Here is a 27,574-nt window from a genome sequence, read left to right as displayed (position 1 = left end):
GGAATGCCATCCTTCAGGATGTATATACACAGAATATGCATAGAATCAGACCTGATTCTATGGTGCTCTGTCCATAGTAGGAAAGGTGCATGGGTCCAAGAGACAAGAGGTGGAAGCAGGAGTGAGCCATGTACAGTCATTCCCAATGATAACTGGGAAATTTATGCTTCATATACCCATAAGTCTTCTCTACAGGATTTGGGATTCTTTTTCCTCAGGGAGCATGCTATTGCCAGGGAACACAGCGAAGGCTTTAATGAACATTAAGCGATGGCTGCTGACATGACACTTTAGACTCCTGTTGCCCAGGGACCAGAGGAAGAGAAGAGGAGGCATCATTCTGGAAGGAGTGGTTGGACCGGATCAGTAGGATAAGGTAGGCTGCTTTTACATGAGGAAGAATACATGTGGAATGCAGGTGATTCATATGGATTCCTCCTGGTACTCTGTTGTCCCAGTGTAGCTGAACAAACACATGCAGCAATCCTAGACTGAAAGGGTAGGATTCTTTTTAGACCCCTCAGGGATATAGGTTTGGGTCATACCATCAGGAAAACCACCAAGACCTGCCAATGTAACAACTGTGGGTAAGGGGAATTTAGAATGAATGGTGGAAGAGAGAGGACAAAGTACCAGTTGTGGTTCTGAGATCAGCTACCCAATGGTGGCTGTCATTTATCTCACTGAATTTTCTTTCAAAAATTTTCTCTCAGGAAAAGAGATCCATGGGGATCATGGAAGTAGCTGTGCAGGGCAGGGTAGACTGTGGTATTTATGAAAATGCACCACTCAATTTGTCCATGACTACACCACTACTTTTGCATGAAGGCCATACTTCTCACAAACTACTGTCCCCCAACAACTAAACTGGCAAGGATACTAAGGCAGGTCCTTCCTGTGGGACTCCTCTCTTGGCTCAAGGACCCTTCACTGGATTGGCCAAAACTTTGTTAAATCTGAGTCTGAGGCTCTTCATACCCATCTCTCCTTCTCCTTCTTTCCACCACAGGGGTCAGACTTGCATCTCAGTCCTGGGGCTCTGCCCTCCTCTTCTGATTCCCCGCTTCCTCCTCTTTTCCCTCACAGGTATTTCTCTTGATGCATCTCTTGCATGTCTAACCCTGGTTTGGTGTCTGCTTCTCCAACAAACCTAATTAATCTGAATATTTATTAAATATATTATATTGAGATTATTTGAGCCCACGGAGGAAAGCCTTTATTTGGAAATTGATGCAGGGAAAAGCTTTTTCTTTGGAACTTTGTTATAGAAGAAAATGAAATCTCCATTACACAGTTAGGAAGCATATGCTCTAGAGTAACATTTCTTTTTTTTTATATATATATTTTATTTATTTATTTGACACAGAGAGAGACAGACAGCGAGAGAGGGAACACAAGCAGGGGGAGTGGGAGAGGAAGAAGCAGGCTCATAGTGGAGGAGCCTGATGTGGGGCTCGATCCCAGAATGCTGGGATCACGCCCTGAGCCGAAGGCAGACGCTTAACGACTGCGCCACCCAGGCGCCCCTAGAGTAACATTTCTGAAACTCTCTACTATAGGCATCTACATGCTGTAAGGGAAATTAAGAATAAAGAATTCCTGAGATTAAATATACTTGGAAAATACTACATATTCCATTTTTTGTTACTCTAGATATTTATGATGCACATTAGTGTGTCAACGTCTCTGTGACATTCTCTAGTAAAGAAACTTTGTTTTACCTAGCAATTCCTCAAATCGTTTGGCAACAAGTCCTTCCCCCCTTTTTAGTTGGGCATCTCTAATCCACGTAGAAGAAAAAACACAATTTGGATCCATGGCCAGTATCAATGCTCTCTATTGAAATAGTGGCAATAGTTTAATTGTACTGAGTGATGTATCTGTATTATTCATGTGCTTTGCTAACTTGCTTTATATACATTGTCTTCTATAATCTGCCAAATAGCCTTTGGATACCCACACTACTTTAAAGATGAGTGTATTAGGGTTTTCCAGAGAAGCTAAACCGATGGGATATATCCCCATCTGTGTCTATGTCTATAATCATCTATCTATTTATTTTTTTATAAGGAATTTACATGATTATGGAGGCTGGGAAGTCCCACACTCTGCCCCCTGCAAGTTGGAGACCCAGGAAAGCCAGTGGTGTAATTACTGTCGAAGTCCAAAAAGCCTGAGAACTAGTCCATGGCCGTGGTTCCAAGGATATGAGAGGTGAGAAGGGATTGCAGAGGTGGCATCTATTTGTCTTTCTTGATTTAATTTGGCAAAAATACATGTTGATCAGTGTCTGAAAATTCTCCAATTTATGATTCAGAATTAGATCCATATTAATTCTGAGTATCAAAAATCAAAATTGTTGAAAATAGCAGACGATGTGCAATGCTGTCCTCCTTTGCTGCATGTATTGTATTATAGTGCGTTGTATTGAATATGCAACACTGATAAACATCTTTTCATAGAAAAAAAAGAAAAAGCACAATTTGGAATTTATAATTCTGATGACATCCATTAAATCTAGAGATCATAATGAGGTACAGATTCAAAGCTAAAGTTTGACCTAATGTCCTAAGCTTCAATTCATTCCATTTCTTTAATGACCTTTCTTCCTTAATGATCTTTATTTTGCTACTCTGTCTTCTCCCTTTGTATTCGTTCTTTCAACATGATTAAGTCCCTTTAATTTTGGGAAAAAAGTCCCTTATCCCTAGGATCCTCTTTCACTAAAACCCATAAATCAAGTCTTTTGAAGATAAAGTCAGCGTTCACTGGAGTTACTTTCTCATTTCCATAGTTCTGGTCACTCCACTGAATATACTCCTATCACATGCGATGTCTATCTTCCTCTTTTTTTGTTATGATGCTATTGGCAGCATTTATGTATCCTGGGAATGGATGGACCTCAGTCCAAATACTGATTCCACAACTTGCTACCTGTTGACCTTGGTCAAATTGGCCTACTTTATCTACTTGTAACATAGGAAATACTTGCTTACAGGTATGTTTTGAGAATTAAGTAAAATGACATAGAAGAAAACACATAACACATTGCTTAATACTTTTTACTACTTCTTATTGTTTCCTTTTTTTTTTTTCTTTTGAGCCTTTATCCCTTGGCTTTTAAGACACAGTACTTAGCAAAATCTCCTCCTACCCACTGACTGCTTACTCCTCTGTCTGCTTGGCAGTACTATCGTTCTCTTCAAATCCGTTCTTGATTCTCTTTTCTTCTTATTTTTATATTATTTCTGGGTGAATTCATCTGTTTCATGGTTTCCTTTTCCACATATATCCTCATTACCCATAGATTCTTATCACTAAGCTAGACCAGTCTCTTTAATCAGACTCAAACGGAAAATTTGACAGATATGTAGAGCTCAACATCTTCAAATCTGAATACTCTTTCCCCACATTTGACCCATTTTTATATTTCTTTATCTAGCTAGTAGTACCACTATCCACCCAATCACACAAGCCAGAAACCTGAGAGTCATCCTACACTTTATCTTCATTGGAATTTCTGTGTACCATGTTACTAACTCATCAGTTCTATCTTTTAAATAATTCTCAAATCAATTCTTACTCTGTAGTAATTTAGCTCTCACTTGTCTCTTAACTGATCTTTCCTCCAGCCCCATGCCTTTGTAATCACTCTTCCATATTATGATCAGAATATTGTTTTAAAATAGAAATCCCAGGGTGTCTGGGTGGCTCAGTTGGTTAAGCGTCTGCCTTCAGCTCAGGTCATGATCCTGGGGTCCTGGGATCAAGCGCTCCCTGCTCAGCGGGAAACCTACTTCTCCCTCTTCCCCTGCCCCTCCCCCTCTCACTCCTGTGCACACTCTCTCACTCTCTCTCAAATAAATAAATAAATAAATAAATAAAATATAATTAATAAAATATAACAAATATTATATTATTATAATATATATTATAATAATATATAATAATAAAATTAAATTAAATTTAAAAAATAGAAAAGAAAAGAAAATACAAATCCCACTGTGCTACCCTTTGCATGTAGGGTTAATTTCAAACTTCTTTGCATGATATACAAGGCCTTCATTGACCTTGCCTTTGCTTACTTCTTGAGTCCCATCTTGTAAAGCTTTCCACCCCTACTCTCACACAATCATGCCAAACAACTGGTAATTATAGACACCCAATCTTTCTTTTTTTAGTAATTTTTTTGGTATGCATTCATGTACATGAGAATGCATCTACTTATCCTTTAAGATCATGCATAAATCCTAACCCTCTCTGAAGCCCTTATAAAAAACCTAGATAAAATTGATCACTCCTTCCCTTTGCTGTCACCCTAACATAAACTTATCTCTATTACTGCCATAATAAATATTTGGAGGAATAGCAACATTCTTGTAATAAATTAAAAATGTCTCAAGATGACTATTTTGAGTGGTGACACACATTTGGATGCGCACATTCTGATATGCTTGTTAAAAAATCCATTTCATTACTCTATATTCACAGTGGAAACACAACCACTCTGTTATGGGACCTGAATTTGGAAAATTAACTGTTGCCGTGTAGAGATTAATGTTAATGTGGGAATATATTTTCTGTCATTAAATCAAGGAGCTGAACTCTGCAGTGTCTCTGTGTTTAGACTGTATATTTAATAATGTAATGGGTGGCTGCCCATTCTCAAAAAATAGCATTCTCAGAAGAATATGATAACATCCTGCTAATTCCAGTTTATGACTTTTTATAATACGCTATTTGGTAAAATGATTATAGGATGATTAATGATTTGTTAAATATTTTCTACAATTGCCTAGTCAAAAGACGTGGGTGCTTTAAGTTTTAAAAGTCTGTATCTTAAATTATTTGCTAGTTTTCAGTGAAGCAAATAAAGAAAAGAAAAAGGCAACATGTATTTTACCTGTCAGAAATGTAAATCTCATCAGCTCAGCTGGAGCTATAAAATGCATTTTATCCTTCTCAGGCAGAAATACACATAAGAAAATGACTTGAAATACTAAAAAAATAATGGGCACTTGGTTTTTAATCTGGAAATCTTTGATGCTTAATAACATCTGGTAAATATAACCAAATGAATGAATGAATGGATAAGAGGCCAAGTAACTTTGCATATTTTCTATGTGTTTAAATCAAATTTATTATTGAACATTATATTATTTTTAATAAAGTATTGAAATGCCATGGCACTTTGGCACACACTCTTTTTTCTTTTTTGGTCAATTAACTTTTTTTTAAAAATGTGCCCATACTAAGCTGGATGCTGAGGATACATAAAAGAATGAGCAAAACAAATTCCCTGTTATCCAGAAGTTCACAATCTAGTATGGGCAACAGAAGCATATACAAATAATTAAAAGATGTTGTGACAAGAGCTCTGAAAGAAATATGTAGAAGGAATGGTAAGAACTCAGCAGGCTAATGTTCAGTGCCAGGCAAGTGGGGAAAGGAAGAGTTAAGGAAGATTGCTTAAATGAACACCAAAAAAGTTCATTGCATCCAAAACAAGATAATATGTATGTTTGAACTCTCATGAAGTTAATTCTCAAATTTAATTCTTAATCCTTAAGAAGTTGTGTCTAAAGAGATATTTTCCTCAATTAAAAAAAAGATAAAACAGAAAAAAGCACACAACTTCATGTGCACAGAAGGCATCTGGTAGCTTTATGATGGTCTTCAGGAGCCTCCGTGCACTGTGTCACTCCTCAGTCTGTGCCGCAGCGCTCAGCTCTCCTGGGATGTTGTCTGGGAGAAAAGGAGCCTTGAATGTCCACTATAGAAACTAAAGGAACCTTCACACAGACTTTGGTGGAATGCCTCCCTTCCTAAATAATGGATGTTAATAATGGATTTTGGGTATGTCTCATCACTAGTTTCTTTTTTTATTTCAAATATTCAGATATCTTTTACTATGAAACTAAGCATATTTCACTGATGAATTTCTCCTTTTCCTTTCTACATACCACACATTATTATAGCCGTATAACATAAGAAACATATTGTAGAGTTAGACTCTTCCTTTATCGGGGGTTGGAACATACTGGAAAAGGCAGTCTTTTTTTCTAAGATAATAGCAAGAAGGATCATCTCTTCAGAGAACAAAAAAAAGGTTAAAAATATAGATGTTAATGTCGTGAGAAGTACATAGATGGATAGAAACACATGAGTAGTTAATTGAAGGGTAGAAACTGAGATAGAAGTAGTAAGAAAGTGTCCTGGGGACATAGATGAGATAAGACATTACTTTACTGTGTGGAGAAGTAGAAGGGAAAGCACAGTGAGTGAGTGACATTTGAGCTATGCTAAACAATAGAAAAAATATATATATATAAAGACCCTAATAATATGCACGAGGAGCACAGGGTGATGTATGGAACTGTTGAATTACTATATTGTACAACTGAAACTAATATAACACTATATGTTATCTAACTGGAATTAAAATTAAAACTTAAAAAAAAGACCCAAAAATATGAATTGGAGTCTTGCCACTTGTTGCCTTGAAAAAATTTACCAATATAAGGCAGTCTACTAGAAAATTGACAAAAAATGAAACAGATTTTTATTTTATTTATTTTTTTAAATAATTTTTTTATTATATTATGTTAGTCACCATACAGTACATCCCTAGTTTTTGATGTAAAGTTCCATGATTCATTACTTGCATATAACACCCAGTGCACCATGCAATACGTGCCCTCCTTACTATCCATCACCAGCCTATCCCATTCCCCCACCCCCCTCCCCTCTGAAGCCCTCAGTTTGTTTCCCAGAGTCCATAGTCTCTCATGCTTCATTCCCCATTCTGATTACCCCCCATTTCTTTATCCCTTCCTTCTCCTACCTATCGTCCTACTTCTTATGTTCCATAAATGTGTGAAACCATATAATTGTCTTTCTCCTCTTGATTTATTTCACTTAGCATTATCTCCTCCAGTACCGTCCATGTTGCTGCAAATGTTGAGAAATTGTTCTTTTTGATGGCTGAGTAATATTCTATTGTATATATGGACCACATCTTCTTAATCCAGTCATCTGTTGAAGGGCATCTCGGCTCCTTCCACGATTTAGCTATTGTGGACAGTGCTGCTATGAACATTGGGGTGCATATGGCCCTTCTCTTCACTACATCTGTATCTTTGGGGTAAATACCCAATGGCTGGATCATAGGGTAGCTCTATTTTTGACTTTTTAAGGGACCTCCACACTGTTTTCCAGAGTGGCTGTACCAACTTGCATTCCCACCAACAATGTAGGAGGGATCCCCTTTCTCCACATCCTCTCCAACATTTGTCATTTTTTGTTTTGTCCATTTTTGCCATTCTAACTGGCGTAAGGTGGTATCTCAATGTGGTTTTGATTTGATTTTCCTTGTTGGCTGATGATTTTGAACATTTTTTCATGTGTCTGTTAGCCATTTGTATGTCTTCATTGGAAAAGTGTCTGTTCATATCTTCTGTCCATTTTTTGATTTGATTATTTGTTTCTCGTGTATTGAGTTTGAGAAGTTCTTTGTAGATCTTGGATACCAGTCCTTTATCTGTAGTGTCATTTGCAAATATATTCTCCCATTCCGTGGGCTGCCTCTTAGTTTTTCTGACTGTTTCCTTGGCTGTGCAGAAACTTTTAATCTTGATGAAGTCCCATAAATTCATTTTATCTTTTGTTTCTCTTGCCTTTGGGGATGTGTCATGAAAAAGGTTGCTTTGGCTGATGTCGTAGAGGTTGTTGCCTATGTTCTCCTCTAGAATTTTGATGGATTCCTGTCTCACATCGAGGTCTTTCATCCATTTGGAGTTTATTTTTGTGTATGGTGTGAGATAGTGGTCAAGTTTCATTCTTTTGCATGTAGCTGTCCAATTTTCCCAGCACCATTTATTGAAGAGACTTTTTCCCACCGGATGTTTTTTCCTGCTTTATCAAATATTAGTTGCCCAAAGAGCCGAGGGTCCATTTCTGGGCTCTCTATTCTGTTCCATTGGTCTATGTGTCTGTTTTTGTGCCAGTACCATGCTGTCTTTGTGATCACAGCTTTGTAGTACAGCTCGAAATCCGGCATTGTGATGCCCCCAGCTTTGTTTTTCCTTTTCAACAGTTCCTTGGAGATTCGGGGCCTTTTCTGTTTCCATACAAATTTAAGGACTGTTTGTTCCAGTTCTTTGAAAAATGTCCTTGGTATTTTGATCGGGATAGCATTGAAAGTGTAGATTGCTCTGGGTAGCATGGACATTTTAACTATGTTAATTCTTCCGATCCATGAGCATGGAATATCTTTCCATCTTTTTATGTCTTCCTCAATGTCTTTCAAGAGTGATTTATAGTTTCTAGAATATAGGTCCTTTACGTCTCTGGTTAAGTTAATTCCAAGGTAACGTATGGTTTTTGGTGCTATTGTAAATGGGATGGATTCCCTAATTTCTCTTTCTTCGGTCTCGTTATTCGTGTATAGAAATGCAACTGATTTCTGAGCATTTATTTTGTATCCTGCCACGTTACTGAATTGCTCTATAACTTCTAATAGTTTGGGAGTGGCTTCTTTTGGGTTTTCCATATAGAGTATCATGTCATCTGCAAAGAGAGACATTTTGACTTCTTCTTTGCCAATTTGAATACCTTTGATCCCTTTTTGTCGTCTGATTGCTGTTGCAAGGACTTCTAGTACTATGTTGAATAATAGTGGCGAGAGTGGGCATCCTTGTCGAGTTCCTGATCTTAAGGGAAAGGCTTCCAGCTTTTCCCCATTGAGAATAATATTTGCAGTAGGCTTTTCATAGATGGCTTTTATGAGATTGAGAAATGTACCTTCTATTCCTACACTCTGAAGGGTTTTAATCAGGAAAGGATGCTGTATTTTGTCAAATGCTTTTTCGGCATCGATTGAGAGGATCATATGGTTCCTGAGTCTTTTCTTGTTGATATGATGTATCACGCTGATTGATTTGCGAATATTGAACCACGCTTGCATCCCAGGTATGAATCCCACTTGATCATGATGGATAATCCTTTTAATGTACTGTTGGATTCTATTAGCAAGTATCTTGTTGAGGATTTTGGCGTCCATATTCATTAGGGAAATCGGTCTGTAATTCTCCTTTTTGAGGGGGTCTTTGCCTGGTTTGGGGATCAAGGTAATATTGGCCTCATAGAATGAGTTTGGTAGCTTTCCTTCTGTTTCTATTTTTTGAAATAGCTTTAGGAGAATAGGTATTATTTCTTCTTTGAATGTTTGGTAGAATTCCCCGGGGAATCCATTAGGCCCTGGAGTTTTGTTTTTCGGAAGGTTTTTAATCACTGCTTCAATCTCTTCATAATTAATTGGTCTGTTTAAAAAATCAATTTCTTTCTGTTTCAGTCTTGGTAGTTTATGGGTTTCCAGGAAGGCATCCATCTCTTCCAGGTTGCTTAATTTATTGGCATAAAGCTGTTGATAAAAGTTTCTTATGATCCTTCCTATTTCATTGGTGTTGGTTGTGACCTCTCCCTTTTCATTCATAATTTTATTAATTTGGATCCTTTCTCTATTCTTTTGGATAATTCTCGCCAGTGGCTTATCTATTTTATTTATTCTTTCAAACAACCAGCTTCTAGTTCTGTTGATCTGCTCTACTGTGCTCCTGGTTTCTAATTCATTGATCTCTGCTCTAATCTTGGTCAACTGCTGTCTCGTGTGTGGATTAGGCCTGTTTTTCTGTTGCTGTTCCAGCTTCTTGAGGTGAGAATATAAAAATTGCATTGAAAATTTTTCTATTCTTTTGAGTGAGGCTTGGATGGCTATGTATTTTCCCCTTAGGACTGCTTTTGCAGTGTCCCATAGGTTTTGGACTATCGTGTTTTCATTCTCGTTGGTCTCCATAAATTGTTTAAATTGATTTTTGATTTCCTGGTTTATCGAATCATTCTTGAGCAGGATGGTTCTTAGTTTCCAAGTGTTTGAGTTTCTTCCAAATTTTTCCTTGTGGTTGAGTTCCAATTTCAAAGCATTGTGGTCTGAGAATATGCAGGGAATAATTTCAGTCTTTTGGTATCAGTTGAGACCTGTTTTGTGACCCAGCACATGATCTATTCTGGAGACTGTTTCATGTGCATTCGAATAGAATGAGTATTCTTTTGTTCTGGGGTGTAGTGTTCTATATATATCTATGAGGTACATCTGTTATAATGGCATTCAAAGCTCTTGTTTCTTTGTTGATTTTCTGCTTAGGTGATCTATCTATTGCTGGTAGTGGAGTGTTGAGATCCCCTACTATTAACATATTTTTATCTATATGTCTCTTTATTCTCATTAAGAGTTGGCTTGTGTATCTTGCTGCTCCCCTGTTGGGGGCATAGATATTTATAATTGTCATAGCCACTTGGATAAAATATAGTTTCCTTCTGTATCTCTAACTACAGTCTTTAGTTTAAAATCCAACCTGTCTGATATGAGAATTGCTACCCCAGCTTTCTTTTAGGTCCATTGGCATGAAAAATGGTTTTCCATCCCTTTACTTTCAGTCTGGATGTATCTTTACGTTCAAAATGAGTCTCTTGTAGACAGCACATGGATGGGTCATGTATTTTTATCCAATCTGCAACTCTGTTTCATTTTATGGGAGCATTTAGGCCATTCACATTGAGATTGATTATTGAGAGATATGATTTTAATGATGTCATGTTGCCTATAAAGTCTTTGTTTCTATAGATTGTAACTTTCTGTTCTGTATCACTCATGGGGCCTTTTTACTTTTATAGAACCCCCCTTAAGATCTCCTGTGGTTTCATGGTTATGAAATTGGTCAGTGACTGGTGATTCTGGAAGGTCCTTATCTCTCCATCAATTCTGAATGACAGCCTTGCTGGATAAAGGATCCTTGGGTGCATGTTTTTCTCTGAAAGAACTTTAAAAATGCCCCCCCCCCACCGTTTCTCTCATTCTAGGTCTGTGTAGACAGGTCTGACGTAATCCTGATACTTTTGCCTTGGTACGTGAGAAATTTCTTTGCCCTGGCTGCTTTCAGTACTGTATCCTTGGCTCTAATATTTGCGAAATGCACTATGACGTGACGTGGCGTAGTTTGTCGTGGTTGAATTTGGGAGGGGTCCTCTCTGCCTCTTGGACACGAATGCTTGTTTTCTTTGCTAGATTAGGGAAGTTTTCAGCTACAATTTGTTCAAATATCTCTTTTAGACCTCTGTTTTTCTCCCCCCCCCCCCCAGGGATGCCGATGATTCTGACATTGGAACATTTCCTTGAGTCAGTAATCTCCCGTAACCTACATTCTTAAGATTGGATTTTTTTGAGCCACGTTTCTGTTTTAGCTTTCTCTTCTACCATCCCATCCTCCAGTTCGCTAATTTGTTCTTCTGCCTCATTCACCCTGGCCGTCAGAGCATCTAGTTTTGATGGCATTTGATTCATAGCATTTTTAATTTCTGCCAGATTCACTCTCATTTCCATCCTTAAAGGTTCTATATTCTCGTTAATATTTTTTTCAAGTCTACACATCATGTTGACCATTGTTACACTGAACTCCATTTCTGATAATTTGGTTATATCCATATCCACCAGTTCTGTGGCAGAGGCCACAGACTCATTGTCTTTTCTTTGCTGGGGGGATTTCTCCTTTTCATCATTCTGATGAGGAGAGGTTGTGGGATTGTCCAGAGCCCAAATTATTGACCTGGACCCAGGCAGTGTGCTCTTGTTTTATAGGGACCTTAGGGATGTGGGCTTCTTGATTTTTAAGCCTGCCTTCTGGGGGAGGGGCCTGCCGCGCTGATACTCAGGCAACCCTGTTTGGGTAGAGTCTCCCTGTCCCCTATGAGGGGGGATGGGGATGGGCACAATGTGAGCCAGTATTTCCGGGCTTTTGTTCTCTGGCACCTTTCCCTGGCAGTTTGCTGTGCCTCTTCTGAAAGTCAGCAGCAGTGGCCGAATCCTAACCTCTGTCTCAGAACAGAGAGATCACAGTCCGCTTTCCACTGAGCTCTTCTGGCCTCTTTAACTCTGTTTCTGTTGGTGCTCTAAACCCTGCAGCGTCCTTGGATGTGCGGCCTGCAGCCGGCGTCCCAGCCCTCACTTCCAGGGCCAGCACATCTCTGTCCTTTGTGTTTTTAACACTTCCAGCCGCCAGCCATCCCTGCGCTCAGAGCTCCATTTCAGTGTGGTTCGCGCGCACTCCAGAGCGCCAGTTTTCAGACTGGTCGCTCGCGTTTCTGGGCTCATGGTCTCAGTCTGCTCTCTCGCGGGTGCCTGTCTGTGAGTCCACTCGCTCCCCAGTGCAGGTAACAACTGCTTCCTGGCGTTGGAACGCGGAGGCTCCCTCCGCCTTCCATTTATCTTCCGATATCTGTGCGTGGATTCACGGCTCCCCGCTTCGTACCTCAATACTCAGTGCTGGAGATGTTCATTTGTATAGGTCCAGGTGTATCTTCCTACATCTCAGGCTGATTCTGTGGGTGTTCAGGATGGTACCTATCCAACTTGATTCAGAGGACCAGCTGAAAAAGCTGACAAAGGGGACCCCTACTCCTCCACCATCTTAACTCAGAAACAGATTTTTAAAAACATGTTTTCTAAGCCCTAATATCTATTTATAGTCTATTTCTTTTTCTTAAAAGCATTTTATTTTATTATTTATTTATTTGAGAGAGAGAGACAGAGAGAGCATGAGCTGAGGAGGGGGACAAGCAGACCACCTGCTGAATGGAGAGCACAATGCGGGGCTCCATCCCAGGACCCTGAGATCATGACCTCAGCCAAAGTCAGATGCTTAACCAACTGAGCCACCCAGGCACCCTATCCATAGGTCTTTATATGAATTCTCTAAATCTGACCAACTAATTAATGCCACATCATCCAAAACACCATGGACTGAGAAGTCACTCCAGCTTTCCTTGAGCTCCCAGGTCCCAAGTGGTCATCTCTCAACACAATAATCACTAAATTATTATTTTGTATACATCACAAAGCTGATGAACATGAAAGTCTTATGATTTATCTAATTAAAACAAAAAGCAGCTCAAACAGGGACAGAATCAGCAAATAGTATCTCTGAGAAGAAATAGACTATAGGGGCTCTTTCTCTCTCTCAAATAAATAAAATCTTTAAAAAAAAGACCTATGGATTATACACTTTTATAAAATTACAACAGAAAACCATGGATACCAGACTAAGGAGTTCGAACATTGGTTCTAGCCTTCTAAAGTCAATGAAAGTTTTTGCACAGAGTAGAAAATATACAAGGTATAAATGATATTTTGAGATAAGGGAAATCTCAAAGAAGAGGCTAAACTATACTGATACAAGAGTTATGAGCAGTGAAGGTACATTACTGAATTACATGGTCCAAAGAGGCTGTGCAATGACCATATTCCTCCACTGGGATAAATGCAGAGGGAGCAGGAGAGAGAATCTCAAGCAGACTCCCTGCTGAGCATGGAGCCCAACCCTGAGATCATGACCTGAGCCAAAATCGAGAGTCAGTCATTTAATCCACTGAGTCATCCAGGTGTCCCTCCCTTCCCCACTCCTTTTAACATTGTTATTATTTATTTCATTTATCCATATGTGATAATTACCCAGTATGTTGTTACTATTATTTTGAACAGTTATCTCTTTGATCAATTAAGAAAAAGATAGAAAACATTTTACCTTTATTCCTTCTCTAATTCTCTTCCTTTCTTTCTATAGGTTAGAGTTTCTGACACTCATTATTTTCCTTTTTTTGGGGAAGAACTTCTTTAACATTTCTTACCGACTAAGTCTACTGGTGGCAAATTTTTAGCAGTTGGAAATGCCTGGCTTCCTCAGGGTGGAATGCTGCCCTTCCTGAAACCCCCTCAGATAATGAGTGGCCAGGAACGCCTGGTCCACTAAAGGGCAGAACGCTGCCCCAACGGAAACTTGATTGCTCTTGACAATAGCCCACGGGGTCCAGAGAAACCTGTTTAAGAACAGGCGTCACTTGCTTAACGTTACATCATCTACTTCCATGACCTTCCCCATGATGTACTACTATTCACTAGGATGTGCTACAGATCACAAGACTCCCCTTGATTGTCTTTGATTGTTTATTGCCAATAAATACGCAAGGTTGCAGCTGTTCCGGGGGATCACACTCTTGGCGGTGGCACGCCTTGTTGTCGTCCCCTGCACCCACACTTTCCGTCGCAGCTAACCTGTCTGTGCCTCATCCTTCTCCCGAATCACACCGCGGCTCCGCGGGTGGTGTCGCAGCAGAAGATGTTATACACACACACACACACACACACACACACACACACACACATATATATATATCTTCTTTATCCATTCATCTATTGATGGACACTTGGGCTGCTTCCGTAATGTGGCTGTTATAAATAATGCTGCAATAAACATAGGGGTGCATATGTCCTTTCAAACTAGTGTTTCCATATTCTTTGGACAAATACCTAGTAGTGTGATTACTGGATCTTATGGTAGTTCTATTTTTAATTTATTTTTAATTTTTTGAGGAACTTCCATACTGTTTTCCACAGTGGTGGCACCAGTTTCCATTTCCACCAACAGTGCATGAGAATTCCCTTTTTTCCACATCCTTGCCAATACTTATTCTTTCTTGAGTTTTTTATTTTAGCCATTCTGAGAGGTGTGAGGTGATATCTCATTGTGTTTTTGATTTGCATTTCCCTGATGATTAGTGATTTGAGCATCTTTTCATGTATTTGTTGGCCAACAGTATGTCTTCTTGGAGAAATTTCTGTTTATGACTTCTGCCTATTTTTAAATTAGATTTCTTTTTTTTTTTTTGGTGTTGAGTTATATAAGCTCTTCATATATTTTGGATACTAACACTTTATCAAATATCTCATTTGCAAATATCTTCTCCCATTCAGTAGATTGTCTTTTAGTATTGTTGATGGTTTCCTTTTCTATGCAGAAGCTTTTTATTTTGATGTAGTCCCAAGAGCTTATTTTGCTTTTGTTTCCCTTGCCTCAGGAGACTTACCTAGAAAAATATTGCTATGGCTAACATCAGAGAATTTACTGCCTGTGCTCTCTTCTAGAATTTTTATGGCTTCAGGTCTTACATCTAGGTCTTTAATCAATTTTGAGTTATTTTTGTGTATGGTATGATGAAGTGGTCCAGTTTCATTCTTTTGCATGAAGCTATCCAGTTTTCCCAGCACCATTTGTTGAAGACACTCTCTTTTTCCCATTGCATATTCATGTGTGTGTGTTTTTTGTTGAAGATTAACTGATTAATTAATCATGGGTTTATTTTTGGGCTCTGTATTCTGTTCCATTGATCTATGTGTCTATTTTTGTGCCAGGACCATACGATTTTGATAACTACAACTGTGTAATGTATCTTAAAATCTGGAGTTGCTATACCTCAGTTTTGTTCTTCTTTTTGAAGATTGTTTTGGCTATTCAGGGTCTTTTGTGGTTCCATACAAATTTTAGCATTCTTTATTCTTTTTCTAGCTCCTTAAGTTGTAAGGTTAGGTTGTGTATTTGAGATTTTTTTTGCTTCTTGAGGTAGGCCTGTGTTGCTATAAACTTCACTGCAGCTTTTGCTGCATCCCAAAGATTTGGGACTATTGCATTTTCATTTTCATTTGTTTCCATGTATTTTTAAATTTCTCTCTGATTTCTTGGTTGACCCACTCATTGTTTATTAGCATGCTATTTAACCTTCATGTATTTGCATTCTTTGCAGACTTTTTCTTGAGGTTGGTTTCTAGTTTCATGGTGTTGTGATCAGAAAAGATGCAGGGCATGACTTCAGTCTTTTTAAATTTGTCGAGACTTATTTTGTGGACTAAGGTGTGATCTGTTCTGGTGGATGTTCTATGTGCACTTGAAAAGAATGAGCATTCTGCTGTTTTAGGAGGGAATGTTCTGAACGAATGTTCTGATGAATATATCTATTAGATCATTCTAGTTCAATGTGTCTTCAAAACCACTATTTCCTTGTTGATTTTCCATTTGGATGATCTATCCTCTAATGTAAGTGAGGTGGTAAAGTCCCCAACTATCATTGCATTACTACTGATTACTTCCTTTATATTTGTTATTAGCTGCTTTGTGTATTTGGGTACTCCCATACTGTGTGTATAAGTATTTACAGTTGTTTTATCTTCTTTTTACATTGTTCCCTTTATGATTATATAGTGTCCTTTGTCTGTTACAATCTTTGTTTTAAAGTATATTTTGTCTGATGTAAGTATTGCTATCCCAGCTTTCTTTTCACTTTCATTGCATGATAAATGCTTTTCCATCCCTTCATTTCAATCTGTTTATGTCTTTAGGTCTGAAGTGAGTGTCTTGTAGGCAGCATATAGTGAGTGTTGCTTTTTTATCCATTCTGTCATCCTACATCTTTTGACTGGAGCATTTAATCTGTTTACATTCAAAGTAATTATTGATAGGTATGTACTTATTGCCATTCTGTTACTTGTTTTATGGTTGTTTTTATAGTTCTTCTCTGTCCTTTTCATCTCTTGCTCTTTCCTGTCATGGTTTGCTGACTTTCTTAAGTGATATACTTGGATCCTTTCTCTTTATTTGTTGCATATCCATTACTGGCTTTTGGCTTGTGGTTACCTAGGTTTATGTGTAATATCTCATGCATATAGCAGTCTATATTAAGTTGATGGCCACTTAAGTTTGAACCCATTCTTTCCTCCTTTCCCTGCCATGTTTTAGGTATATGGTGTCATACTTTATATCCTTTTATTTTGTGAGTGTCTTGACTGATTTTTATAGATATACTTAATTTTACTGCTTTTGTGCTTTTTACTTTTCTTACTCCTGCTTATGGCCTTTCCTTTCTACTCAAAAATTTCCTTTAACATTTCTTGCAGGGCTGGTTTAGTGGTTATGAATTCCTTTAACTTTTGTTTGCCTTAGAAACTCTTTATCTCCCCTTCTATTCTGAATGATAACCTTACTGGATAGAGTATTCTTGGTTGCAGGTTTTTTTCTTTCAACACTTTGAATATATCATGCCACTTCCTTCTGGCTTGCTAAGCTTCTGTGGAAAAAATCAGCTGATAGCCTTGTGGGGTTTCCTTGTGTATAACTATTTCCCTTTCTCTTGATGTCTAAAAATTCTTTCTTTATCACTACTCTTTGCCATTTTAATTACTATGTATCTTGGTGTGGACTCCCTTAGGTTGATTTTGTTGCAGGCTCTCTGTACCTCCTGGATCTGGCTTTCTGTTTCCTTTCCCAGATTTGAGAAGTTTTCAGCTATTATTTCTTCAAATAAATTTTACACCCCCATTCCTCTCTCTTCTCCTTCTGGGATCCTTATAATGTGAATGTTATTATGCTCGATGGTGTCACTGAGTCCCCTAAGTCTGTTTTCATTTTGTATAATTTTTTTTTCCTCTCACCTGTTTAACTTGATTGCTTTCCATTACTCTTTCCTCCAGGTCATGGATGCATTCTGCTTCCTCTAATGTCCTATTTATTCTAACTAGTGTATTTTAAACTTCAGTTATTGAGTTCTTCATTTCTAATTGGTTCCTTTTTACATTTTCTATCTCTTTGTTATGGGTCTCACTGAGGGTCTCCACTCTTTTCTCAAGTCCAGTGAGTATCTTTATTACCATTACTTTAAATTCTCTGTCAAGCATATTATTTATCTCTGTTTCATTCAGCTTTCTTGATATGATTTTTCCCTGGTCTTTCATTTGCAACATATTCCTCTGTCTTCTCATTTTGTCTGTGTCTGTCTATTTCTATGTGTTAGGAAAGTCTCTTCTCTTGAAAGTATCTCCTATGTGTATTGTGTGTGCCTTACTGTTGTGGTTGAGCCACTTTTTGCTTCAGACCATTTGTCTGCAATGGCTCTCGTTGCCCGTTGTGGACAGTTTTTGGTCCCTGTGTTGTTAATGGGTGAGTCTGGGGGTGCCTTGGGCTTGAGTTTAGTCAGACCAGGCATTTTTCAGGGATGTGGTAGCACCAAACTGTAAGGCACTTTCCCTGTGTTGTCCCCTGAGAAGCTTTGTTGATGCATAGGGCCTGCAGTTAGACCAGATATCTGCTCTCAGCCCACTGCTGGGTTGCAGTCAGACTGGGTATGTGTGGTTATCTCCCCCTCTCCCCAGGGCGAGAGTCACTTTGTGGTGGTACTAGCCCCTGTTGGGACTGCTTGCACACTGCCAGGCTTGTGGTACCACTTTGGATGGGCTCTGGCCAAGGGCACATTGGAGGGGGTGGATCTGCAGGATAACACAGGGGCAGGACATGTGGTATGAGCAAGGCTTGGGAGGGTGTACCGTGAGAGGAGACCTAGAGCTAAGGCCTGGCTGGAGGAGGAGTGTCTATAAGAGAACATGGGAGCAGGGTGTGATGTCAGCAAGTTAGGTGAAGAGTGTTGGTACTATGCTGGTTCTAGCAGCTGTCTATGTGTCTGGGATGGGCGGTAGGGAGGGAGATTGTGCCTGCCAGCTTTGTTGTTCCTGGAGAGGTTTCCTAAAGATTCCTGACCTTCCAGCACACCCTTTGAGACTAGTAAATAAATTTCCTTCCTGTATACCCCAGGCTTTTTTTCAAACTCCTGCCCCTATGCTGTAACTCCTTGGGGCTGTTTGTTGTGCTGTCTACTTAAGGATGGGACTCAGTTTCCTCTCATCCTCGAGCTCTCTCAGAACCATACCTGCTGATTTTTAAAGTTCCAGGTGTTAAGCCCCACTGATTGTAAGAACCAGTGAAATTAGGCCTCTCTGGTATTCAAAGCCTAATTTTATGGGGATTCATCTTCCCAATGTGGGTCCCCTGTGCCTGAGGTAGCAGGTATGGGGGTCTGGTCCTCTCCCCTCTCCACATACACAGCATCCCTCCCTCCTGCAAACAGTCCAGCAGGTCAGTTTGGCTCCTGACTATATCTCCACCTTTCTTATCCTCTTTGATGTGGCCTCTTCTCTACATTTATCTGTGGAGAGTCTGTTCTGACAGACTTTGGGTCATTTTTTGGGTTATTTACACCAATATGGGTGTTATTTAGTTGTACCCATGGGACTAGGAGAGCTTAGGATCTTTCTACTCTGCCATCTTCCCTGGAAATCTCTAAGAACTCCTTAACTAGAGTCTGTCTTACAACTCTTTCAGTTGTAATCCTCTGTTATTATACTGAAGGTTTGTTGATGTGGTTTTAAGATATGTGGGAGGAGAATCATTCTCTTATCTTATGATTAATTCTCAGTCTTTTGGTGGGCTGAATCTTTGGACTCACGTCAGCCATGTTTCTTAGCCATCTTCCCTCCTTTTAAGTGTGACAGAAAGTGTAGAAGAAGCTGAATTGCATAATTGCCCTTTTATATAGATAACGCTCTGGTAGTCATTTTCTTTGGGGAACAGGTCTTTGTTATGGAGACTGTTTTGGGCATATTTTGAAATGGTTATTTTCTTGTCTCTCTGACCAAAACACAAGGGGAGTTATCTCAGATCTTCACCTTGAAACCTAGTGGGTTTCCTAAAGATAGAAGTCATGAAAGAGTGAAGACTGCTAAAACTGGGTCCCTAGGAGTTTCTCACTGTCATGCTATTCTACGCTCAGATCCCAGCAATTAGTCAAAGTAACCAAACAAGTATTCCTACCAGTTTATGGATCCAGCGGGTTCTGTTCCAAACTGGTCTTGGCTATGATTCTCAGTATCTGCCTCTCTCCAAGTTTTGGGGTGGTGGTTTGCCCCATGACCTGAATTCTCTGATGAGCCTAAGAAAAGAAGTTTGCAGTAGCTGTTTTTCTGTTGTAAAAATTGATGACTACTAAGCTCTTCACATGTTAGAGCTATTACCAGAAATTCTTTAACCTCCTTTTAAGGCCTTATCTAAACCAAATTAAATTGATCTGTGTGGAATTAGTTGAACTATTAGACTATTCTTTCTGAGTTTGAGTTATAATCTCTGTTTCTGTGACTGTGATTGTCACGCATATGTTTTTGTGTGAATGCAGATGCACAATTCAATATTAGCTCTCAACATGTGAAATGTGCCTGTCCCTTGACTCAGTAGTTCCACTGCTAGGAACCTGTCCTACAGACAGATGACCACAAATGTCTAAAATAAAGCCAAATGAAGATATTTTTTAGAGATTTGTTATAGCGCTGTCTCTGTCATTGAAACTCTTTTAGCAAGACTAAATGACCATTTGAAAGTGTTATAGAGGAGATTTTTGTGTTAAATAGGAGATTGCACTTGATGTCCTCAAGGGCTCATCTCCAGTTATGCTGTACCTCCTGATTTTTCTCTGTTCAGAGAATATCCAGTGAGTCAAAGTCAAGCACACTCTTCTGCAGAAGGGGAGAGTTTTTGTCATCATAGAAGGAATAAAAGTCACCAGCATATGGGGCACATCATATGATACACTGCATTTTACTTACATCTCTTGTTTCTTGTCCTTTAAAATGTCGGCTCCATGAAACAGTTCACTCTTGTGTTTCCAGCACCAGAACAGAGCCTGACATCACAGTGGATTTTTAATTGTTACCTTATTTATTATCTTGGAGTTCCATTAAGGCTAATAATTTGTCCATCATCTTGTTCAGTGCCATTTCTTCAGTTGTCATCATGTGGCTTTCATTAATTTGGTTACCATCTCCTCAGTGCCACGTGCATTCTCTACCCATCAGCCCCTCCATGGATGTCACCATTACCTTCCTGGCCTTTATCACCTTTTGCCACTGCCCTAACCAAAACTGCAGTTGATGGAAGATTGAAGCACCCAGAGCTTTGACTATGTGTCTGTCAGTGAATGGCCAATTGCAGTAGGAGAACTAACCAGATGTGGCACATAGAGGCAGGGAAGAGAGGACATGATGGTGACAAAAGAATGTGAAGGGCCAGTTCTGCTTCTTTCCCACTTGGAATTTATGTTACCTTATTTGCGGTCCAACGAATACACTTAATTAATTGGTGAAAAGGAAAGGTGGAGAATTAGGAAGATATTAAAATACCCTAAAAGACTGTTGGGAGAAAATTTTTCTTGGGTCTCTTTCATTTATGGATGTCTTGCAAGCAGAGGTACTGATAGCCTGTGTTCTGAACTACCTTTCTAGGGATGTTTTTATGTGAATGGCCTTGGAAGATATAGTGTCTCAAATTTCCAGAGCAGAGAGTGGACTTTCTTTCTTTCCAGTAAAATCAAGATGGCTCTCTTAAGGGCAAAGAGTGGGTTTTCTTGCAAACCCTACAAAGGATTTGGGTTCCGCAAGCTTACAGTTCCTCAGCTGTGACACAAGTGACTATGTGCAGCATCACCTGGGCCCCTACTTATTGTTTGAACTTAGGGACAAAGGGAAGTGACAAACATAAACATAAAGCTCACAGTGCTTGTTCTGCCATAAATAATAAAGTCCATTGTCCTTGACCCGGGAGTCTTCTGTCTACTGTCAGTAACAATAAAATAGTAACAAGCTAACTTATTAGAGTAAAACTTGAAACCTTTCACAGTTCTTGATAAAGGTGACTCATTCTGTCATTCCTTCCATATAAGCTCCCTAATAAATAATGTTTTTATTAACTATAATTACCATTTTCCACTTTCAAAATGTGTTTTGAAGGCAGAGTATTTTAAAATGCAAAGTCTATTGACCTCCTTACAGTTGAAATTAAGAAATAGTATCTAATTTACTGTGAGCTTATTAACAACTTGATGTACATAGATAATACTTGAGCTAGTGAAGCAGGTAGCAATGACTTATTAATATTCAAAAACTCTGGGCTAATAAAGTGATATAAATTATTCTGTCTCTTTTCTTTCCTTCTGCAGTCCTCCAAGATACAGTCAATGATTCTAAGTCTATTTAGTGATTTAAAAGGAGAGATTTATTTCACCCTTCTAGGGTATTGTTCTCCCCAGTGAATTGTTCATTTTTTTCTTTATTCATTCCAGAATATCTCTTATAACTCTATTCTAAATACATTTGCTTTTTTATTATTTAAGATAAAAATAAGGATTTAATTTATTGAAGCATATATCAATTCTGTATAGGCTTGTTGACAAAAATGGCTTTTTAAAAATTAATTTTTATTGGTGAGAAAATAACTGTATGGGAGTCAAGTATTTGAAGATACTTGATTCACTGTGACATACAATCTTTCTTGTTATCATTTTCTTATGTTGTCTTTTGGTTTTTGGAATGAATATCTAATCCAAATCTTAAGAATAATATTAACTAGTAAAATTAATAAAATAGGGATATTTTTCAGACCTCAAAGAGCCTATGGATAGAAACAAAATCAAATAAATAACACACATTCATATAGTGTTTACTATTTGCCATATTTGCCAGCTACTGATGAGGAAATTAAGGTATAGGAAGGTCAAGTAACTTGCTCAATTTCACACATCTAGGAAATGGACAGAGGAGTTCTGATGCTATGGTCTGTGTTCTTATCTACCTCACTGTGTTGCCTCTCTTAAATTTCATTCTGTTTCCACACAGAATCCAGAACCTGTTTCTACCTTTCCTTCACCCCACCTTAAATCATCATATTATTAACCATAATCTACTTCTCCTTTCTCAAAAAACTGTGTATTTTCCTTCAGTTGTACAGTGTCATATAATTGAACACAAAGCTACAGAGGGTATATTCACACAAGACTCTAATAAAGATAAAGGGTATGTCACAGGAGGAGAAATATAACACAGATAAGTATCAGAGAGGTGTGAAATTCTAGGTACAGTTCACAGGGCTCTTTCTTTACACAAGATGTCCTTCATCTCCAGATCGTGAGCCACCAAGGGAGTGCAAGACATCTTGGTTTCAGGGATAGCAAGGCACAAGTTTACTGTGGGGTCTTTTACAAACCAATGGCCATGTAGTTAAAGCCACTGGTCTTGTAGCTAAAACCAGACCTCATAACTGCTTACACCAGGTGCAAACTATTAATATATCTTTTTAAATAATATATGAATTGTTGTATAGTTTCCATTACTATGTATTCAAATTCACTAATCTTTTCTCTGTCCTGCCTCATTTGCTGTTAATCCTATTCAGTATATTTTTCATCTTGCACATTGTATTTTTTCATTTATAAAAGTTTGATTTGGATATTTAAAAATATTTCCCATGTCTCTCGTTGGCACATACAAATTTCTTCTAGTTTCTTGAACTTAAGGAATACAGTATAATAACTTATGATGTCCTGTCTACAAATTCTATTACCTGTATCATTTTTGGTTTAGTTTTGTTTGATTTCTTTTTCTCTTCATTATAGGTCATGTCATCTATATTTTATAGGTCTGATGATTGTTTCAGTACCAGAAAATAGTTTGGTTTTTTGGGTCTTGTTTTAAACTTTTTAGTTGGCACCGAAGCAGCATTTAGTCTAAGGCTAAATCTCCCTCACAATTGAGCAAGATCCTTTTTTTAAATACTGTAACCAACATCAAGTGAATTATGAAGTTTTCCACTGTGACTGTTGGGTATTGGTACTATTCCTGGCACTATGAGATTTCCAGGCACTCTTCCCTTTGTGGGTGGTCCTTCTTCAAACTCAGGTAGTTCTGTTATATATAAGTGCTGATCAGCCCTCAACTCAGTGCTCGAGGGAGAACTGTGATGATCTCTGGAGCTTTCTCTCTGTGCAGCTCTTGCTTGTTCTGTACACTGCTCCGTAAACAATGGTCATCTTGGCTTCCTTGAACTCCTAGATCTATGTCTTCAATTCAAGAAGACTAACTCAGGGTTTTGCCTGAGTTCCACCCAACTGCCACCACCTAGAAACTAGCTCCAGACAGTAAGCTGAGGCATTTGTAGGACTCACCTCATTTGTTTTTTATGTCTTGGGCATTAACTGTCCTTCATTTAGCCATGTCCAATGGCTTGAAAGCTGTTGTTTCATATATTTTGTCAGATTTTTAGTTCCAACCCCTGTTAACTCAAACTTGGCTAGAAGCAGAAGTCTATTCATTTTCTTTTCTTGTTTAAAAAAAGACCCCCAACATGGGGCTCGATTCCAGTACATTTAAATTATGACTTGAGCCAAAGTCAGACACTAACCGACTGAGCCAACCAGGCGCCCTGGAAGTCTATTCATTTTCAACAATGTGGACAAACTAAGACAGATTGCCTCAAGGACTTTCAGATTTTAAACAACATATTTTAATCACCAGCTGGTACAATTTGTTCCTTTCTTGACCTAAGGTCATTACCATGGCTCCAGGCTACCCTTTTCTGCCTGGTAGTCTTCTCTAACTCTCCCAAGCCAAGCTGAGCTTGTACTACCACTATATCTCATTCACTATTGAATCATTACATTACTGCATATGTGTGTACGTATCTATCTCCCTATTAGTCCATAGGGTCCTTGTAGGCAAAGACACTCTATAGCATCAGTGCCTGATATTCTTGGTGCTTCATAATAATACATTGAATGAAATAACAAATAGAATGAATGAATATTTGAATACAGATTATTTTAACGAATAATTAAGCATAGAAATCTTTAGAAATTAATATTAGAACTATGTTAACTATGTTACATAGTATTTTTAAGTTGTTACTTACAATTAAGTTGAAACATCTGTATTGTATGGAAGAATAATTTTCATTTCATTTAATTTTTTTACTTTCTTACCAAATCATTTGATAGTTTCAAGAAATCTGGCCTAAAATAACCCTTGCAAGTACTTTCTATATCAGAGACTGGACTGATTGAATCTTATCTGATGTTGACTTCATTTAAGATTCTCGTATACAAAGTGGACAAATTAGATTTTACTATCATAGTGTTTGTGGTTTTGACAGACTATATATCGTAGAGGTGAAGAGTAGAATTTTATTTTATAACTGGACATATTTTTTGTTGTCCTTGAGCTCATATTTTTTCTTAGCAGCTGGAAACTAATTTTCAATTCTTAGATACTCAGCGCAGTCCAGAGATATTTCTGCCATATTTAAATATTATTATTTAACTCAGCTGGTCTCACAAATGTCTCACAAATGGGATTTCTCTCCCATTCTCCTCCTCAGAGTTGTATACAAGCCAGTTGTATTCAAGGCAGAACATGTGTAGATCAGGGATCCCTGGGTGGCTTAGTTGATTAAGCATTTGCCTTTGGCACAGGTCATGATCCCTGGGTTCTGGAATCGCGTCCCCATTGGGCTCCTTGCTCTGCGGGGAGCCTGCTTTTTCCTTCTGATTGTGCTCTTTCTCTCTCTCTCTCTCTGTGGCAAATAAATAAATAAAATCTTAAAAAAAAATAAAAGAATGTGCAGATCAGCCTTAGATATGTTTGGTGAGACAGGGAGCGGGGAGTAGAGGAGGCATGCCCATGCCCTCGGGCTTACTTGTTGCTGTCTCCATGTGGCTTCAAATGTCCACACAGTCTGTACTGTGTGGTAATGGGTAATATGCGATGCACATCTTAAGGCTTCTGAATGATCTACTGCAGCTTTCTAACATGGAAGATTCTATGAAGCTTCAAACACAAAAGCAGCCCTTCCCTTTGCTCACTGAGTTTGTCTTTGGCTATAATTTGACTCATGCCCCCAGCTAACATTTACAGCTTTCTCTGAATAAGAAGAATGCTGTGCTGGCATCAGTCTCTTTAGGAAGATGTTTCAAGAAGTGTAAAGAATGGAATAACTTTCTCCTGATCACAGATACTTCTGAACTTTTAAGAAGAGCTCCCTGGGGACTGTCCCAGGGAAAGGTGAGAGTTGGGTGGAAGAGGGAGAAGAACAGGCTGCTTTGTTCTCTCACTTCTNCAGAATTCCTGCTGTTGAATTTGTCTTCCTCTCCTGACTTCGTATATTAGTACAGATTCTGTGAAAATGCATGCCTTCTCAGATCTTTCAGTTTTACATTCTCACACGTGTATTGGTGGTATGTGTGGACTAGAGAAGGTGCTTCTTTGAACAAATAACCAAAAGAAAGAGACCACTCACTGCTCCCCAAATATATGCTGATTGAAGGCTTATAGCTTGTACTGAGGCAGTTGCAAAGAAGGAAAGCAGAACATTTCGTGCATTGATTCCTGTTATTAATCCACTGAAAATAAACACTTCATATATCATTTTGCTTCACAGGTAGACCCACTCCTCAATCAGGGCCTCACAGACTACTGTATTTGAATTACTTGCCTCACTGTGGAATCTTCCAAGCAGTTACAAGACATTGCACTTCATTGTTCCCTAACACTGCCTAAAACTGTCATTCAGGAATCCTGTGAGGTAACCAAAATGAGCTGAATGTTATTTAACTGAGCTATCCTGAGGCCTTCCCAGTTGTGAAGTCTTCTGTAATAAATCCGGGTTTTTCAGGAGTGAGGATTCAGACTGGTTCATCTCCTTTTTGGCTACTGTTTTAATTTAAGGTTGCAGCTGGAATTCTTTCCTGACAGATTTATTTCAGGTTATCAAACATTTATATCCTTAGCTCTTTTACTTCTTAGGCATAGAAAGGGAAGCCCTTTTTCTAGAAACCAAATGGAAAAAGTCCTTCTTATTTTGCTTTTGCTTGAGGCTATAGCTTGAATTCTGCTTTGAGTAGCCTTTTAGTATTCTTCCATTAGGTAAGGATCTACATGCAATGGGTGTTCAGTAAATGCTCATTGAAAAAAAACAAAAACCTTGTTGCTCAACTTAAATTACATATAAAACATAAAAATGACAATTCTATGGACATATGAGAAAGAGGAACTTTAATATTTCATAGCTATCCAAACTTTTGTGAGGAGTCAACTTTTGTTGATTATGTAGTGAAATGAATGCCTAATCTAGTTCATTGTATATGATGGATGAGCTTTACTAATGACATTGATAAGATAATAAATCTCGAAATTAACACAATTTTGTGTCAGAAACATTTTTCACAACTATAACATTGAGATTATTGATAGATTTTTGATAAGCCATGTTTTATTCATTGGGTCTGCGTTTCTATGAGTGGTTAGAATCAAGTGTGAAAGGCAACCTTCATCAGCACCTTAAGTGAAGTCGCATATACAGTTTGTGTTTAAACTAGAAATAAAGGGAGAGAATGAGAATGAGAGTAAGAGAGTTGAAACAGCATCCTTGGACCTGCTACAAATCAATAAGTACTCACACAAGCCCAACCAGGAAATGACTGTTCATCCTTGGGAGCCAAGCTGTGTGCCGTTTTCCCTCTTGGTGATTCATCTGTGGCTTGCATGGGTTCCTCATCCCTTAGAGTGAAGGAGTGCTCTGCCAGTGCAACCATAGGGGGAAAAGTATCACCAGGGATTTTACTCATTAGTTTATGTTTCAGTCAATTCCTTAAATTGTAAATTCTTAAAAACAGAGCTTTTGTCTTACTAGACTTTGTGTCTGCAGGATGCACTCAGGAGATGTGCATTGAATGAATGAGTGAATGAATAAACAATTATAAACAGTGCTCACCTTAAATCCTAATAAAATGGAGTGTATAGAAATGGATATGTAGCAGACATAGTTTTATTAAATATAAGTGGGGGGAATCTAAGCATTGGCAGCTCCTAGAACAGAGAGAGGTTTTCTAACCAAAATAATACACAAGTCATAATGGATATTACATAAATAGTTTTAAATATTTGTTCAATTGTATTGTGAGAAAGAGAGACTAAAGTGTGCTTGTTTTTGCTATC

The 27,574-nt window shown here is 38.4% G+C and overlaps 1 long non-coding RNA gene across 1 annotated transcript; it reads left to right on the top strand.

Moving 5' to 3' along the window:
- Window positions 1–224: 224 nt before the first annotated feature.
- On the top strand, window positions 225–26,766 carry LOC103661391. Its single transcript, XR_568058.2, has 3 exons — window positions 225–376; window positions 2,071–2,214; window positions 26,019–26,766. It is a non-coding gene; the product is annotated as an uncharacterized LOC103661391 (long non-coding RNA).
- The last annotated feature ends 808 nt before the right edge of the window (window positions 26,767–27,574 follow it).

Source organism: Ursus maritimus, unplaced genomic scaffold (genome assembly GCF_017311325.1).
Source record: "Ursus maritimus isolate PB19 unplaced genomic scaffold, ASM1731132v1 scaffold_9, whole genome shotgun sequence".
NCBI lineage: Eukaryota > Metazoa > Chordata > Mammalia > Carnivora > Ursidae > Ursus > Ursus maritimus.
This window is presented reverse-complemented; position numbering and strand designations above follow the sequence as displayed.